This window comes from Ovis canadensis, chromosome 8, assembly GCF_042477335.2.
Source record: "Ovis canadensis isolate MfBH-ARS-UI-01 breed Bighorn chromosome 8, ARS-UI_OviCan_v2, whole genome shotgun sequence".
Lineage (NCBI taxonomy): Eukaryota > Metazoa > Chordata > Mammalia > Artiodactyla > Bovidae > Ovis > Ovis canadensis.
This window is the reverse complement of record NC_091252.1, coordinates 3,421,817-3,437,150: the sequence shown is the minus strand read 5'-3', so window position 1 is coordinate 3,437,150 and position 15,334 is coordinate 3,421,817.

Sequence of the window (15,334 nt, the reverse complement as noted above, 5' to 3'; positions counted from 1 at the left end):
AGATGCGATGGGAACGCCGGGAATTCTTTCCCTACGAAACAGGGAAAGGATCCCTCATCTCGAGCTAGGAGGCGGAAACGGGGCTCCCCTGGATGTGTGCGGGACCCCACGTGCTTCCTCTCGAGTGGAGACGGGTATGTCGGGGAACTTCTTGAGTTGCAGCAAGGTTGTGAAGGACCCTTTGGAAGTTCCAGTGGTTAGACGTGATTGGCCTCGAGAAGCCTCAGCGGAAATGGGCCTCATCTCGCCTGGAGGGCAAAACCTCCTGGATTTTCTCGAGTTGCGGCAGGTGCTCTCGACTTACGACGTGGACCTCAGGGACCCGCTCTGGTGGCCTCAGGAAAGGCCAGTCCCCATGCGAGTTCCTCGGGGGCCTCTCGGGATTCCTCTCCCGTCGATGCCGGGGCCTAAGACCTTGTGTGGAGTCGGGGCCGGAACCTGAGGATTCCTCTCCAGTGCTGACATGGATCTTGGGGTACTTCTGGAGTCTCCCCAGGGGAGTCAGTCCTCGTCTCGAATGCGGGCATGCACTTGCGCTTTCCTCCAGAGCGGTAGCAGCAGTGTCACGCAGTCTGCCGCGTGGATCAAAGGATCTATGGTTTTCCCTCGAGTCTTTCCCACGAGGCTTTCCCACGAGGCTTTCCCACAGGGGTGTCCCACGTGCACACGTGGTGGGAGTCGATCCTCGGCTTGAACGTCAAGGCAGTGCAGGGAAAACAGGTTCCTCTGGAATGGACTGACACATCTGGGGGACTCTTGGAATGGTGTCACTTCCCTGGAGTTCCTCTCGCCTTTCCTGTGGAGAGCGCCTCCTCTTGAGATGCGACGGGAACGCCGGGAATTCTTTCCCTACAAAACAGGGAAAGGATCCCTCATCTCGAGCTAGGAGGCGGAAACGGGGCTCCCCTGGATGTGTGCGGGACCCCACGTGCTTCCTCTCCAGTGGAGACGGGTATGTCGGGGTACTTCTTGAGTTGCAGCAATGGTGTGAAGGACCCTTTGGAAGTTCCAGTGGTTAGATGTGATTGGCCTCGAGAAGCCTCACCGGAAATGGACCTCATCTCGCCTGGAGGGCAAAACCTCCTGGATTTTCTCGAGTTGCGGCAGGTGCTCTCGACTTACGACGGGAACCTCAGGGACCCGCTCTGGTGGCCTCAGGAAAGGCCAGTCCCCATGCGAGTTCCTCGGGGGCCTCTCGGGATTCCTCTCCCGTCGATGCCGGAGCCTAAGACCTTGTGTGGAGTCGGGGCCGGAACCTGAGGATTCCTCTCCAGTGCTGACATGGATCTTGGGGTACTTCTGGAGTCTCCCCAGGGGGGTCAGTCCTCGTCTCGAATGCGGGCATGCACTTGCGCTTTCCTCCAGAGCGGTAGCAGCAGTGTCACACAGTCCGCCGCGTGGATCAAAGGATGTATGGTTTTCCCTCGACTCTTTCCCACGAGGCTTTCCCACGAGGCTTTCCCACAGGGGTGTCCCACGTGCACACGTGGTGGGAGTCGATCCTCGGCTTGAACGTCAAGGCAGTGCAGGGAAAACAGGTTCCTCTGGAATGGACTGACACATCTTGGGGACTCTTGGAATGGTGGCACGACCCTGGAGTTCCTCTCGCCTTTCCTGTGGAGAGCGCCTCCTCTTGAGATGCGACGGGAACGCCGGGAATTCTTTCCCTACGAAACAGGGAAAGGATCCCTCATCTGGAGCTAGGAGGCGGAAACGGGGCTCCCCTGGATGTGTGCGGGACACCACGTGATTCCTCTCGAGTGGAGACTGGTATGTCGGGGATCTTCTTGAGTTGCAGCAATGGTGTGAAGGACCCTTTGGAAGTTCCAGTGGTTAGATGTGATTGGCCTCGAGAAGCCTCATTGGAAATGGGCCTCATCTCGCCTGGAGGGCAAAACCTCCTGGATTTTCTCGAGTTGCGGCAGGTGCCCTCGACTTACGACGGGGACCTCAGGGACCCGCTCTGGTGGCCTCAGGAAAGGCCAGTCCCCATGCGAGTTCCTCGGGGGCCTCTCGGGATTCCTCTCCCATCGATGCCGGGGCCTAAGACCTTGTGTGGAGTCGGGGCCGGAACCTGAGGATTCCTCTCCAGTGCTGACATGGATCTTGGGGTACTTCTGGAGTCTCCCCAGGGGAGTCAGTCCTCGTCTCGAATGCGGGCATGCACTTGCACTTTCCTCCAGAGCGGTAGCAGCAGTGTCACGCAGTCCGCCGCGTGGATCAAAGGATCTATGGTTTTCCCTCGACTCTTTCCCACGAGGCTTTCCCACGAGGCTTTCCCACAGGGGTGTCCCACGTGCACACGTGGTGGGAGTCGATCCTCGGCTTGAACGTCAAGGCAGTGCAGGGAAAACAGGTTCCTCTGGAATGGACTGACACATCTGGGGGACTCTTGGAATGGTGGCACGACCCTGGAGTTCCTCTCGCCTTTCCTGTGGAGAGCGCCTCCTCTTGAGATGCGACGGGAACGCCGGGAATTCTTTCCCTACGAAACAGGGAAAGGATCCCTCATCTCGAGCTAGGAGGCGGAAACGGGGCTCCCCTGGATGTGTGCGGGACACCACGTGATTCCTCTCGATTGGAGACGGGTATGTCTGGGATCTTCTTGAGTTGCAGCAATGGTGTGAAGGACCCTTTGGAAGTTCCAGTGGTTAGATGTGATTGGCCTCGAGAAGCCTCATTGGAAATGGGCCTCATCTCGCCTGGAGGGCAAAACCTCCTCGATTTTATCGAGTTGCGGCAGGTGCTCTCGACTTACGACGGGGACCTCAGGGACCCGCTCTGGTGGCCTCAGGAAAGGCCAGTCCCCATGCGAGTTCCTCGGGGGCCTCTCGGGATTCCTCTCCCGTCGATGCCGGGGCCTAAGACCTTGTGTGGAGTCGGGGCCGGAACATGAGGATTCCTCTCCAGTGCTGACATGGATCTTGGGGTACTTCTGGAGTTTCCCCAGGGGAGTCAGTCCTCGTCTCGAATGCGGGCATGCACTTGCGCTTTCCTCCAGAGCGGTAGCAGCAGTGTAACGCAGTCCGCCGCGTGGATCAAAGGATCTATGGTTTTCCCTCGAGTCTTTCCCACGAGGCTTTCCCACGAGGCTTTCCCACAGGGCTGTCCCACGTGCACACGTGTTGGGAGTCGATCCTCGGCTTGAACTTCAAGGCAGTGCAGGGAAAACAGGTTCCTCTGGAATGGACTGACACATCTGGGGGACTCTTGGAATGGTGGCACGACCCTGGAGTTCCTCTCGCCTTTCCTGTGGAGAGCGCCTCCTCTTGAGATGCGACGGGAACGCCGGGAATTCTTTCCCTACGAAACAGGGAAAGGATCCCTCATCTCGAGCTAGGAGGCGGAAACGGGGCTCCCCTGGATGTGTGCGGGACCCCACGGGCTTCCTCTCGAGTGGAGACGGGTATGTCTGGGAACTTCTTGAGTTGCAGCAATGGTGTGAAGGACCCTTTGGAAGTTCCAGTGGTTAGATGTGATTGGCCTCGAGAAGCCTCAGCGGAAATGGGCCTCATCTCGCCTGGAGGGCAAAACCTCCTGGATTTTCTCGAGTTGCGGCAGGTGCTCTCGACTTACGACGGGAACCTCAGGGACCCGCTCTGGTGGCCTCAGGAAAGGCCAGTCCCCATGCGAGTTCCTCGGGGGCCTCTCGGGATTCCTCTCCCGTCGATGCCGGGGCCTAAGACCTTGTGTGGAGTTGGGGCCGGAACCTGAGGATTCCTCTCCAGTGCTGACATGGATCTTGGGGTACTTCTGGAGTCTCCCCAGGGGAGTCAGTCCTCGTCTCGAATGCGGGCATGCACTTGCGCTTTCCTCCAGAGCGGTAGCAGCAGTGTCACACAGTCCGCCGCGTGGATCAAAGGATGTATGGTTTTCCCTCGACTCTTTCCCACGAGGCTTTCCCACGAGGCTTTCCCACAGGGGTGTCCCACGTGCACACGTGGTGGGAGTCGATCCTCGGCTTGAACGTCAAGGCAGTGCAGGGAAAACAGGTTCCTCTGGAATGGACTGACACATCTGGGGGACTCTTGGAATGGTGGCACGACCCTGGAGTTCCTCTCGCCTTTCCTGTGGAGAGCGCCTCCTCTTGAGATGCGACGGGAACGCCGGGAATTCTTTCCCTACGAAACAGGGAAAGGATCCCTCATCTCGAGCTAGGAGGCGGAAACGGGGCTCCCCTGGATGTGTGCGGGACACCACGTGATTCCTCTCGAGTGGAGACTGGTATGTCGGGGATCTTCTTGAGTTGCAGCAATGGTGTGAAGGACCCTTTGGAAGTTCCAGTGGTTAGATGTGATTGGCCTCGAGAAGCCTCATTGGAAATGGGCCTCATCTCGCCTGGAGGGCAAAACCTCCTGGATTTTCTCGAGTTGCGGCAGGTTCCCTCGACTTACGACGGGGACCTCTGGGACCCGCACTGGTGGCCTCAGGAAAGGCCAGTCCCCATGCGAGTTCCTCGGGGGCCTCTCGGGATTCCTCTCCCGTCGATGCCGGGGCCTAAGACCTTGTGTGGAGTCGGGGCCGGAACCTGAGGATTCCTCTCCAGTGCTGACATGGATCTTGGGGTACTTCTGGAGTCTCCCCAGGGGAGTCAGTCCTCGTCTCGAATGCGGGCATGCACTTGCGCTTTCCTCCAGAGCGGTAGCAGCAGTGTCACGCAGTTCGCCGCGTGGATCAAAGGATCTATGGTTTTCCCTCGAGTCTTTCCCACGAGGCTTTCCCACGAGGCTTTCCCACAGGGCTGTCCCACGTGCACACGTGGTGGGAGTCGATCCTCGGCTTGAACGTCAAGGCAGTGCAGGGAAAACAGGTTCCTCTGGAATGGACTGACACATCTGGGGGACTCTTGGAATGGTGGCACGACCCTGGAGTTCCTCTCGCCTTTCCTGTGGAGAGCGCCTCCTCTTGAGATGCGATGGGAACGCCGGGAATTCTTTCCCTACGAAACAGGGAAAGGATCCCTCATCTCGAGCTAGGAGGCGGAAACGGGGCTCCCCTGGATGTGTGCGGGACCCCACGTGCTTCCTCTCGAGTGGAGACGGGTATGTCGGGGAACTTCTTGAGTTGCAGCAAGGTTGTGAAGGACCCTTTGGAAGTTCCAGTGGTTAGACGTGATTGGCCTCGAGAAGCCTCAGCGGAAATGGGCCTCATCTCGCCTGGAGGGCAAAACCTCCTGGATTTTCTCGAGTTGCGGCAGGTGCTCTCGACTTACGACGGGGACCTCAGGGACCCGCTCTGGTGGCCTCAGGAAAGGCCAGTCCCCATGCGAGTTCCTCGGGGGCCTCTCGGGATTCCTCTCCCGTCGATGCCGGGGCCTAAGACCTTGTGTGGAGTCGGGGCCGGAACCTGAGGATTCCTCTCCAGTGCTGACATGGATCTTGGGGTACTTCTGGAGTCTCCCCAGGGGAGTCAGTCCTCGTCTCGAATGCGGGCATGCACTTGCGCTTTCCTCCAGAGCGGTAGCAGCAGTGTCACGCAGTCTGCCGCGTGGATCAAAGGATCTATGGTTTTCCCTCGAGTCTTTCCCACGAGGCTTTCCCACGAGGCTTTCCCACAGGGCTGTCCCAAGTGCACACGTGGTGGGAGTCGATCCTCGGCTTGAACGTCAAGGCAGTGCAGGGAAAACAGGTTCCTCTGGAATGGACTGACACATCTGGGGGACTCTTGGAATGGTGGCACGACCCTGGAGTTCCTCTCGCCTTTCCTGTGGAGAGCGCCTCCTCTTGAGATGCGACGGGAACGCCGGGAATTCTTTCCCTACGAAACAGGGAAAGGATCCCTCATCTCGAGCTAGGAGGCGGAAACGGGGCTCCCCTGGATGTGTGCGGGACCCCACGGGCTTCCTCTCGAGTGGAGACGGGTATGTCTGGGAACTTCTTGAGTTGCAGCAATGGTGTGAAGGACCCTTTGGAAGTTCCAGTGGTTAGATGTGATTGGCCTCGAGAAGCCTCAGCGGAAATGGGCCTCATCTCGCCTGGAGGGCAAAACCTCCTGGATTTTCTCGAGTTGCGGCAGGTGCTCTCGACTTACGACGGGAACCTCAGGGACCCGCTCTGGTGGCCTCAGGAAAGGCCAGTCCCCATGCGAGTTCCTCGGGGGCCTCTCGGGATTCCTGTCCCGTCGATGCCGGGGCCTAAGACCTTGTGTGGAGTTGGGGCCGGAACCTGAGGATTCCTCTCCAGTGCTGACATGGATCTTGGGGTACTTCTGGAGCCTCCCCAGGGGAGTCAGTCCTCATCTCGAATGCGGGCATGCACTTGCGCTTTCCTCCAGAGCGGTAGCAGCAGTGTCACACAGTCCGCCGCGTGGATCAAAGGATGTATGGTTTTCCCTCGACTCTTTCCCACGAGGCTTTCCCACGAGGCTTTCCCACAGGGGTGTCCCACGTGCACACGTGGTGGGAGTCGATCCTCGGCTTGAACGTCAAGGCAGTGCAGGGAAAACAGGTTCCTCTGGAATGGACTGACACATCTGGGGGACTCTTGGAATTGTGGCACGACCCTGGAGTTCCTCTCGCCTTTCCTGTGGAGAGCGCCTCCTCTTGAGATGCGATGGGAACGCCGGGAATTCTTTCCCTACGAAACAGGGAAAGGATCCCTCATCTCGAGCTAGGAGGCGGAAACGGGGCTCCCCTGGATGTGTGCGGGACCCCACGTGCTTCCTCTCGAGTGGAGACAGGTATGTCGGGGAACTTCTTGAGTTGCAGCAAGGTTGTGAAGGACCCTTTGGAAGTTCCAGTGGTTAGACGTGATTGGCCTCGAGAAGCCTCAGCGGAAATGGGCCTCATCTCGCCTGGAGGGCAAAACCTCCTGGATTTTCTCGAGTTGCGGCAGGTGCTCTCGACTTACGACGGGGACCTCAGGGACCCGCTCTGGTGGCCTCAGGAAAGGCCAGTCCCCATGCGAGTTCCACGGGGGCCTCTCGGGATTCCTCTCCCGTCGATGCCGGGGCCTAAGACCTTGTGTGGAGTCGGGGCCGGAACCTGAGGATTCCTCTCCAGTGCTGACATGGATCTTGGGGTACTTCTGGAGTCTCCCCAGGGGAGTCAGTCCTCGTCTCGAATGCGGGCATGCACTTGCGCTTTCCTCCAGAGCGGTAGCAGCAGTGTCACGCAGTCTGCCGCGTGGATCAAAGGATCTATGGTTTTCCCTCGAGTCTTTCCCACGAGGCTTTCCCACGAGGCTTTCCCACAGGGCTGTCCCACGTGCACACGTGGTGGGAGTCGATCCTCGGCTTGAACGTCAAGGCAGTGCAGGGAAAACAGGTTCCTCTGGAATGGACTGACACATCTGGGGGACTCTTGGAATGGTGGCACGACCCTGGAGTTCCTCTCGCCTTTCCTGTGGAGAGCGCCTCCTCTTGAGATGCGACGGGTACGTCGGGAATTCTTTCCCTACGAAACAGGGAAAGGATCCCTCATCTCGAGCTAGGAGGCGGAAACGGGGCTCCCCTGGATGTGTGCGGGACCCACGTGCTTCCTCTCGAGTGGAGACGGGTATGTCGGGGAACTTCTTGAGTTGCAGCAATGGTGTGAAGGACCCTTTGGAAGTTCAGTGGTTAGATGTGATTGGCCTCGAGAAGCCTCAGCGGAAATGGGCCTCATCTCGCCTGGAGGGCAAAACCTCCTGGATTTTCTCGAGTTGCCGCAGGTGCTCTCGACTTACGACGGGGACTTCAGGGACCCGCTCTGGTGGCCTCAGGAAAGGCCAGTCCCCATGCGAGTTCCTCGGGGGCCTCTCGGGATTCCTCTCCCGTCGATGCCGGGGCCTAAGACCTTGTGTGGAGTCGGGGCCGGAACCTGAGGATTCCTCTCCAGTGCTGACATGGATCTTGGGGTACTTCTGGAGTCTCCCCAGGGGAGTCAGTCCTCGTCTCGAATGCGGGCATGCACTTGCGCTTTCCTCCAGAGCGGTAGCAGCAGTGTCACGCAGTCTGCTGCGTGGATCAAAGGATCTATGGTTTTCCCTCGACTCTTTCCCACGAGGCTTTCCCACGAGGCTTTCCCACAGGGCTGTCCCACGTGCACACGTGGTGGGAGTCGATCCTCGGCTTGAACGTCAAGGCAGTGCAGGGAAAACAGGTTCCTCTGGAATGGACTGACACATCTGGGGGACTCTTGGAATGGTGGCACGACCCTGGAGTTCCTCTCGCCTTTCCTGTGGAGAGCGCCTCCTCTTGAGATGCGACGGGAACGCCGGGAATTCTTTCCCTACGAAACAGGGAAAGGATCCCTCATCTCGAGCTAGGAGGCGGAAACGGGGCTCCCCTGGATGTGTGCGGGACCCCACGGGCTTCCTCTCGAGTGGAGACGGGTATGTCTGGGAACTTCTTGAGTTGCAGCAATGGTGTGAAGGACCCTTTGGAAGTTCCAGTGGTTAGATGTGATTGGCCTCGAGAAGCCTCAGCGGAAATGGGCCTCATCTCGCCTGGAGGGCAAAACCTCCTGGATTTTCTCGAGTTGCGGCAGGTGCTCTCGACTTACGACGGGAACCTCAGGGACCCGCTCTGGTGGCCTCAGGAAAGGCCAGTCCCCATGCGAGTTCCTCGGGGGCCTCTCGGGATTCCTGTCCCGTCGATGCCGGGGCCTAAGACCTTGTGTGGAGTTGGGGCCGGAACCTGAGGATTCCTCTCCACTGCTGACATGGATCTTGGGGTACTTCTGGAGCCTCCCCAGGGGAGTCAGTCCTCGTCTCGAATGCGGGCATGCACTTCCGCTTTCCTCCAGAGCGGTAGCAGCAGTGTCACACAGTCCGCCGCGTGGATCAAAGGATGTATGGTTTTCCCTCGACTCTTTCCCACGAGGCTTTCCCACGAGGCTTTCCCACAGGGGTGTCCCACGTGCACACGTGGTGGGAGTCGATCCTCGGCTTGAACGTCAAGGCAGTGCAGGGAAAACAGGTTCCTCTGGAATGGACTGACACATCTGGGGGCTCTTGGAATTGTGGCACGACCCTGGAGTTCCTCTCGCCTTTCCTGTGGAGAGCGCCTCCTCTTGAGATGCGATGGGAACGCCGGGAATTCTTTCCCTACGAAACAGGGAAAGGATCCCTCATCTCGAGCTAGGAGGCGGAAACGGGGCTCCCCTGGATGTGTGCGGGACCCCACGTGCTTCCTCTCGAGTGGAGACGGGTATGTCGGGGAACTTCTTGAGTTGCAGCAAGGTTGTGAAGGACCCTTTGGAAGTTCCAGTGGTTAGACGTGATTGGCCTCGAGAAGCCTCAGCGGAAATGGGCCTCATCTCGCCTGGAGGGCAAAACCTCCTGGATTTTCTCGAGTTGCGGCAGGTGCTCTCGACTTACGACGGGGACCTCAGGGACCCGCTCTGGTGGCCTCAGGAAAGGCCAGTCCCCATGCGAGTTCCTCGGGGGCCTCTCGGGATTCCTCTCCCGTCGATGCCGGGGCCTAAGACCTTGTGTGGAGTCGGGGCCGGAACCTGAGGATTCCTCTCCAGTGCTGACATGGATCTTGGGGTACTTCTGGAGTCTCCCCAGGGGAGTCAGTCCTCGTCTCGAATGCGGGCATGCACTTGCGCTTTCCTCCAGAGCGGTAGCAGCAGTGTCACGCAGTCTGCCGCGTGGATCAAAGGATCTATGGTTTTCCCTCGAGTCTTTCCCACGAGGCTTTCCCACGAGGCTTTCCCACAGGGCTGTCCCACGTGCACACGTGGTGGGAGTCGATTCTCGGCTTGAACGTCAAGGCAGTGCAGGGAAAACAGGTTCCTCTGGAATGGACTGACACATCTGGGGGACTCTTGGAATGGTGGCACGACCCTGGAGTTCCTCTCGCCTTTCCTGTGGAGAGCGCCTCCTCTTGAGATGCGACGGGAACGCCGGGAATTCTTTCCCTACGAAACAGGGAAAGGATCCCTCATCTCGAGCTAGGAGGCGGAAACGGGGCTCCCCTGGATGTGTGCGGGACCCACGTGCTTCCTCTCGAGTGGAGACGGGTATGTCGGGGAACTTCTTGAGTTGCAGCAATGGTGTGAAGGACCCTTTGGAAGTTCCAGTGGTTAGATGTGATTGGCCTCGAGAAGCCTCAGCGGAAATGGGCCTCATCTCGCCTGGAGGGCAAAACCTCCTGGATTTTCTCGAGTTCCGGCAGGTGCTCTCGACTTACGACGGGGACTTCAGGGACCCGCTCTGGTGGCCTCAGGAAAGGCCAGTCCCCATGCGAGTTCCTCGGGGGCCTCTCGGGATTCCTCTCCCGTCGATGCCGGGGCCTAAGACCTTGTGTGGAGTCGGGGCCGGAACCTGAGGATTCCTCTCCAGTGCTGACATGGATCTTGGGGTACTTCTGGAGTCTCCCCAGGGGAGTCAGTCCTCGTCTCGAATGCGGGCATGCACTTGCGCTTTCCTCCAGAGCGGTAGCAGCAGTGTCACGCAGTCCGCCGCGTGGATCAAAGGATCTATGGTTTTCCCTCGAGTCTTTCCCACGAGGCTTTCCCACGAGGCTTTCCCACAGGGCTGTCCCACGTGCACACGTGGTGGGAGTCGATCCTCGGCTTGAACGTCAAGGCAGTGCAGGGAAAACAGGTTCCTCTGGAATGGACTGACACATCTGGGGGACTCTTGGAATGGTGGCACGACCCTGGAGTTCCTCTCGCCTTTCCTATGGAGAGCGCCTCCTCTTGAGATGCGACGGGAACGCCGGGAATTCTTTCCCTACGAAACAGGGAAAGGATCCCTCATCTCGAGCTAGGAGGCGGAAACGGGGCTCCCCTGGATGTGTGCGGGACCCACGTGCTTCCTCTCGAGTGGAGACGGGTATGTCGGGGAACTTCTTGAGTTGCAGCAATGGTGTGAAGGACCCTTTGGAAGTTCAGTGGTTAGATGTGATTGGCCTCGAGAAGCCTCAGTGGAAATGGGCCTCATCTCGCCTGGAGGGCAAAACCTCCTGGATTTTCTCGAGTTGCCGCAGGTGCTCTCGACTTACGACGGGGACTTCAGGGACCCGCTCTGGTGGCCTCAGGAAAGGCCAGTCCCCATGCGAGTTCCTCGGGGGCCTCTCGGGATTCCTCTCCCGTCGATGCCGGGGCCTAAGACCTTGTGTGGAGTCGGGGCCGGAACCTGAGGATTCCTCTCCAGTGCTGACATGGATCTTGGGGTACTTCTGGAGTCTCCCCAGGGGAGTCAGTCCTCGTCTCGAATGCGGGCATGCACTTGCGCTTTCCTCCAGAGCGGTAGCAGCAGTGTCACGCAGTCCGCCGCGTGGATCAAAGGATCTATGGTTTTCCCTCGAGTCTTTCCCACGAGGCTTTCCCACGAGGCTTTCCCACAGGGCTGTCCCACGTGCACACGTGGTGGGAGTCGATCCTCGGCTTGAACGTCAAGGCAGTGCAGGGAAAACAGGTTCCTCTGGAATGGACTGACACATCTGGGGGACTCTTGGAATGGTGGCACGACCCTGGAGTTCCTCTCGCCTTTCCTGTGGAGAGCGCCTCCTCTTGAGATGCGACGGGAACGCCGGGAATTCTTTCCCTACGAAACAGGGAAAGGATCCCTCATCTCGAGCTAGGAGGCGGAAACGGGGCTCCCCTGGATGTGGGAGGGACCCCACGTGCTTCCTCTCGAGTGGAGACGGGTATGTCGGGGAACTTCTTGAGTTGCAGCAAGGGTGTGAAGGACCCTTTGGAAGTTCCATTGGTTAGATGTGATTGGCCTCGAGAAGCCTCAGCGGAAATGGGCCTCATCTCGCCTGGAGGGCAAAACCTCCTGGATTTTCTCGAGTTGCGGCAGGTGCTCTCGACTTACGACGGGGACCTCAGGGACCCGCTCTGGTGGCCTTAGGAAAGGCCAGTCCCCATTCGAGTTCCTCGGGGGCCTCTCGGGATTCCTCTCCCGTCGATGCCGGGGCCTAAGACCTTGTGTGGAGTCGGGGCCGGAACCTGAGGATTCCTCTCCAGTGCTGACATGGATCTTGGGGTACTTCTGGAGTCTCCCCAGGGGTTCAGTCCTCGTCTCGAATGCGGGCATGCACTTGTGCTTTCCTCCAGAGCGGTAGCAGCAGTGTCACGCAGTCCGCCGCGTGGATCAAAGGATCTATGGTTTTCCCTCGAGTCTTTCCCACGAGGCTTTCCCACGAGGCTTTCCCACAGGGCTGTCCCACGTTCACACGTGGTGGGAGTCGATCCTCGGCTTGAACGTCAAGGCAGTGCAGGGAAAACAGGTTCCTCTGGAATGGACTGACACATCTGGGGGACTCTTGGAATGGTGGCACGACCCTGGAGTTCCTCTCGCCTTTCCTTTGGAGAGCGCCTCCTCTTGAGGTGCGACGGGAACGCCGGGAATTCTTTCCCTACGAAACAGGGATAGGATCCCTCATCTCGAGCTAGGAGGCGGAAACGGGGCTCCCCTGGATGTGTGCGGGACCCCACGTGCTTCCTCTCGAGTGGAGACGGGTATGTAGGGGAACTTCTTGAGTTGCAGCAAGGGTGTGAAGGACCCTTTGGAAGTTCCATTGGTTAGATGTGATTGGCCTCGAGAAGCCTCAGCGGAAATGGGCCTCATCTCGCCTGGAGGGCAAAACCTCCTGGATTTTCTCGAGTTGCGGCAGGTGCTCTCGACTTACGACGGGGACCTCAGGGACCCGCTCTGGTGGCCTCAGGAAAGGCCAGTCCCCATTCGAGTTCCTCGGGGGCCTCTCGGGATTCCTCTCCCGTCGATGCCGGGGCCTAAGACCTTGTGTGGAGTCGGGGCCGGAACCTGAGGATTCCTCTCCAGTGCTGACATGGATCTTGGGGTACTTCTGGAGTCTCCCCAGGGGTTCAGTCCTCGTCTCGAATGCGGGCATGCACTTGCGCTTTCCTCCAGAGCGGTAGCAGCAGTGTCACGCAGTCCGCCGCGTGGATCAAAGGATCTATGGTTTTCCCTCGAGTCTTCCCCACGAGGCTTTCCCACGAGGCTTTCCCACAGGGCTGTCCCACGTGCACACGTGGTGGGAGTCGATCCTCGGCTTGAACGTCAAGGCAGTGCAGGGAAAACAGGTTCCTCTGGAATGGACTGACACATCTGGGGGACTCTTGGAATGGTGTCACGACCCTGAAGTTCCTCTCGCCTTTCCTGAGGAGAGCGCCTCCTCTTGAGATGCGACGGCAACGCCGGGAATTCTTTCCCTACGAAACAGGGAAAGGATCCCTCATCTCGAGCTAGGAGGCGGAAACGGGTCTCCCCTGGATGTGTGCGGGACCCCACGTGCTTCCTCTCGAGTGGAGACGGGTATGTCGGGGAACTTCTTGAGTTACAGCAATGGTGTGAAGGACCCTTTGGAAGTTCCAGTGGTTAGACGTGATTGGCCTCGAGAAGCCTCAGCGGAAATGGGCCTCATCTCGCCTGGAGGGCAAAACCTCCTGGATTTTCTCGAGTTGCGGCAGGTGCTCTCGACTTACGACGGGGACCTCAGGGACCCGCTCTGGTGGCCTCAGGAAAGGCCAGTCCCCATGCGAGTTCCTCGGGGGCCTCTCGGGATTCCTCTCCCGTCGATGCCGCGGCCTAAGACCTTGTGTGGAGTCGGGGCCGGAACCTGAGGATTCCTCTCCAGTGCTGACATGGATCTTGGGGTACTTCTGGAGTCTCCCCAGGGGAGTCAGTCCTCGTCTCGAATGCGGGCATGCACTTGCGCTTTCCTCCAGAGCGGTAGCAGCAGTGTCACGCAGTCCGCCGCGTGGATCAAAGGATCTATGGTTTTCCCTCGAGTCTTTCCCACGAGGCTTTCCCACGAGGCTTTCCCACAGGGCTGTCCCACGTGCACACGTGGTGGGAGTCGATCCTCGGCTTGAACGTCAAGGCAGTGCAGGGAAAACAGGTTCCTCTGGAATGGACTGACACATCTGGGGGACTCTTGGAATGGTGGCACTACCATGGATTTCCTCTCGCCTTTCCTGTGGAGAGCGCCTCTTCTTGAGATGCGACGGGAACGCCGGGAATTCTTTCCCTACGAAACAGGGAAAGGATCCCTCATCTCGAGCTAGGAGGCGGAAACGGGGCTCCCCTGGATGTGTGCGGGACCCCACGTGCTTCCTCTCGAGTGGAGACGGGTATGTCGGGGAACTTCTTGAGTTGCAGCAAGGGTGTGAAGGACCCATTGGAAGTTCCAGTGGTTAGATGTGATTGGCCTCGAGAAGCCTCAGCGGAAATGGGCCTCATCTCGCCTGGAGGGCAAAACCTCCTGGATTTTCTCGAGTTGCGGCAGGTGCTCTCGACTTACGACGGGGACCTCAGGGACCCGCTCTGGTGGCCTCAGGAAAGGCCAGTCCCCATGCGAGTTCCTCGGGGGCCTCTCGGGATTCCTCTCCCGTCGATGACGGGGCCTAAGACCTTGTGTGGAGTCGGGGCCGGAACCTGAGGATTCCTCTTCAGTGCTGACATGGATCTTGGGGTACTTCTGGAGTCTCGCCAGGGGAGTCAGTCCTCGTCTCGAATGCGGGCATGCACATGCGCTTTCCTCCAGAGCGGTAGCAGCAGTGTCACGCAGTCCGCCGCGTGGATAAAAGGATCTATGGTTTTCCCTCGAGTCTTTCCCACGAGGCTTTCCCACGAGGCTTTCCCACAGGGCTGTCCCACGTGCACACGTGGTGGGAGTCGATCCTCGGCTTGAACGTCAAGGCAGTGCAGGGAAAACTGGTTCCTCTGGAATGGACTGACACATCTGGGGGACTCTTGGAATGGTGTCACGACCCTGGAGTTCCTCTCGCCTTTCCTGTGGAGAGCGCCTCCTCTTGAGATGCGACGGCAAGGCCGGGAATTCTTTCCCTACGAAACAGGGAAAGGATCCCTCATCTCGAGCTAGGAGGCGGAAACGGGTCTCCCCTGGATGTGTGCGGGACCCCACGTGCTTCCTCTCGAGTGGAGACGGGTATGTCGGGGAACTTCTTGAGTTGCAGCAATGGTGTGAAGGACCCTTTGGAAGTTCCAGTGGTTAGACGTGATTGGCCTCGAGAAGCCTCAGCGGAAATGGGCCTCATCTCGCCTGGAGGGCAAAACCTCCTGGATTTTCTCGAGTTGCGGCAGGTGCTCTCGACTTACGACGGGGACCTCAGGGACCCGCTCTGGTAGCCTCAGGAAAGGCCAGTCCGCATACGAGTTCCTCGGGGACCTCTCGGGATTCCTCTCCCGTCGATGCCGGGGCCTAAGACCTTGTGTGGAGTCGGGGCCGGAACCTGAGGATTCCTCTCCAGTGCTGACATGGATCTTGGGGTACTTCTGGAGTCTCCCCAGGGGAGTCAGTCCTCGTCTCGAATGCGGGCATGCACTTGCGCTTTCCTCCAGAGCGGTAGCAGCAGTGTCACGCAGTCGGCCGCGTGGATCAAAGGATCTATGGTTTTCCCTCGAGTCTTTCC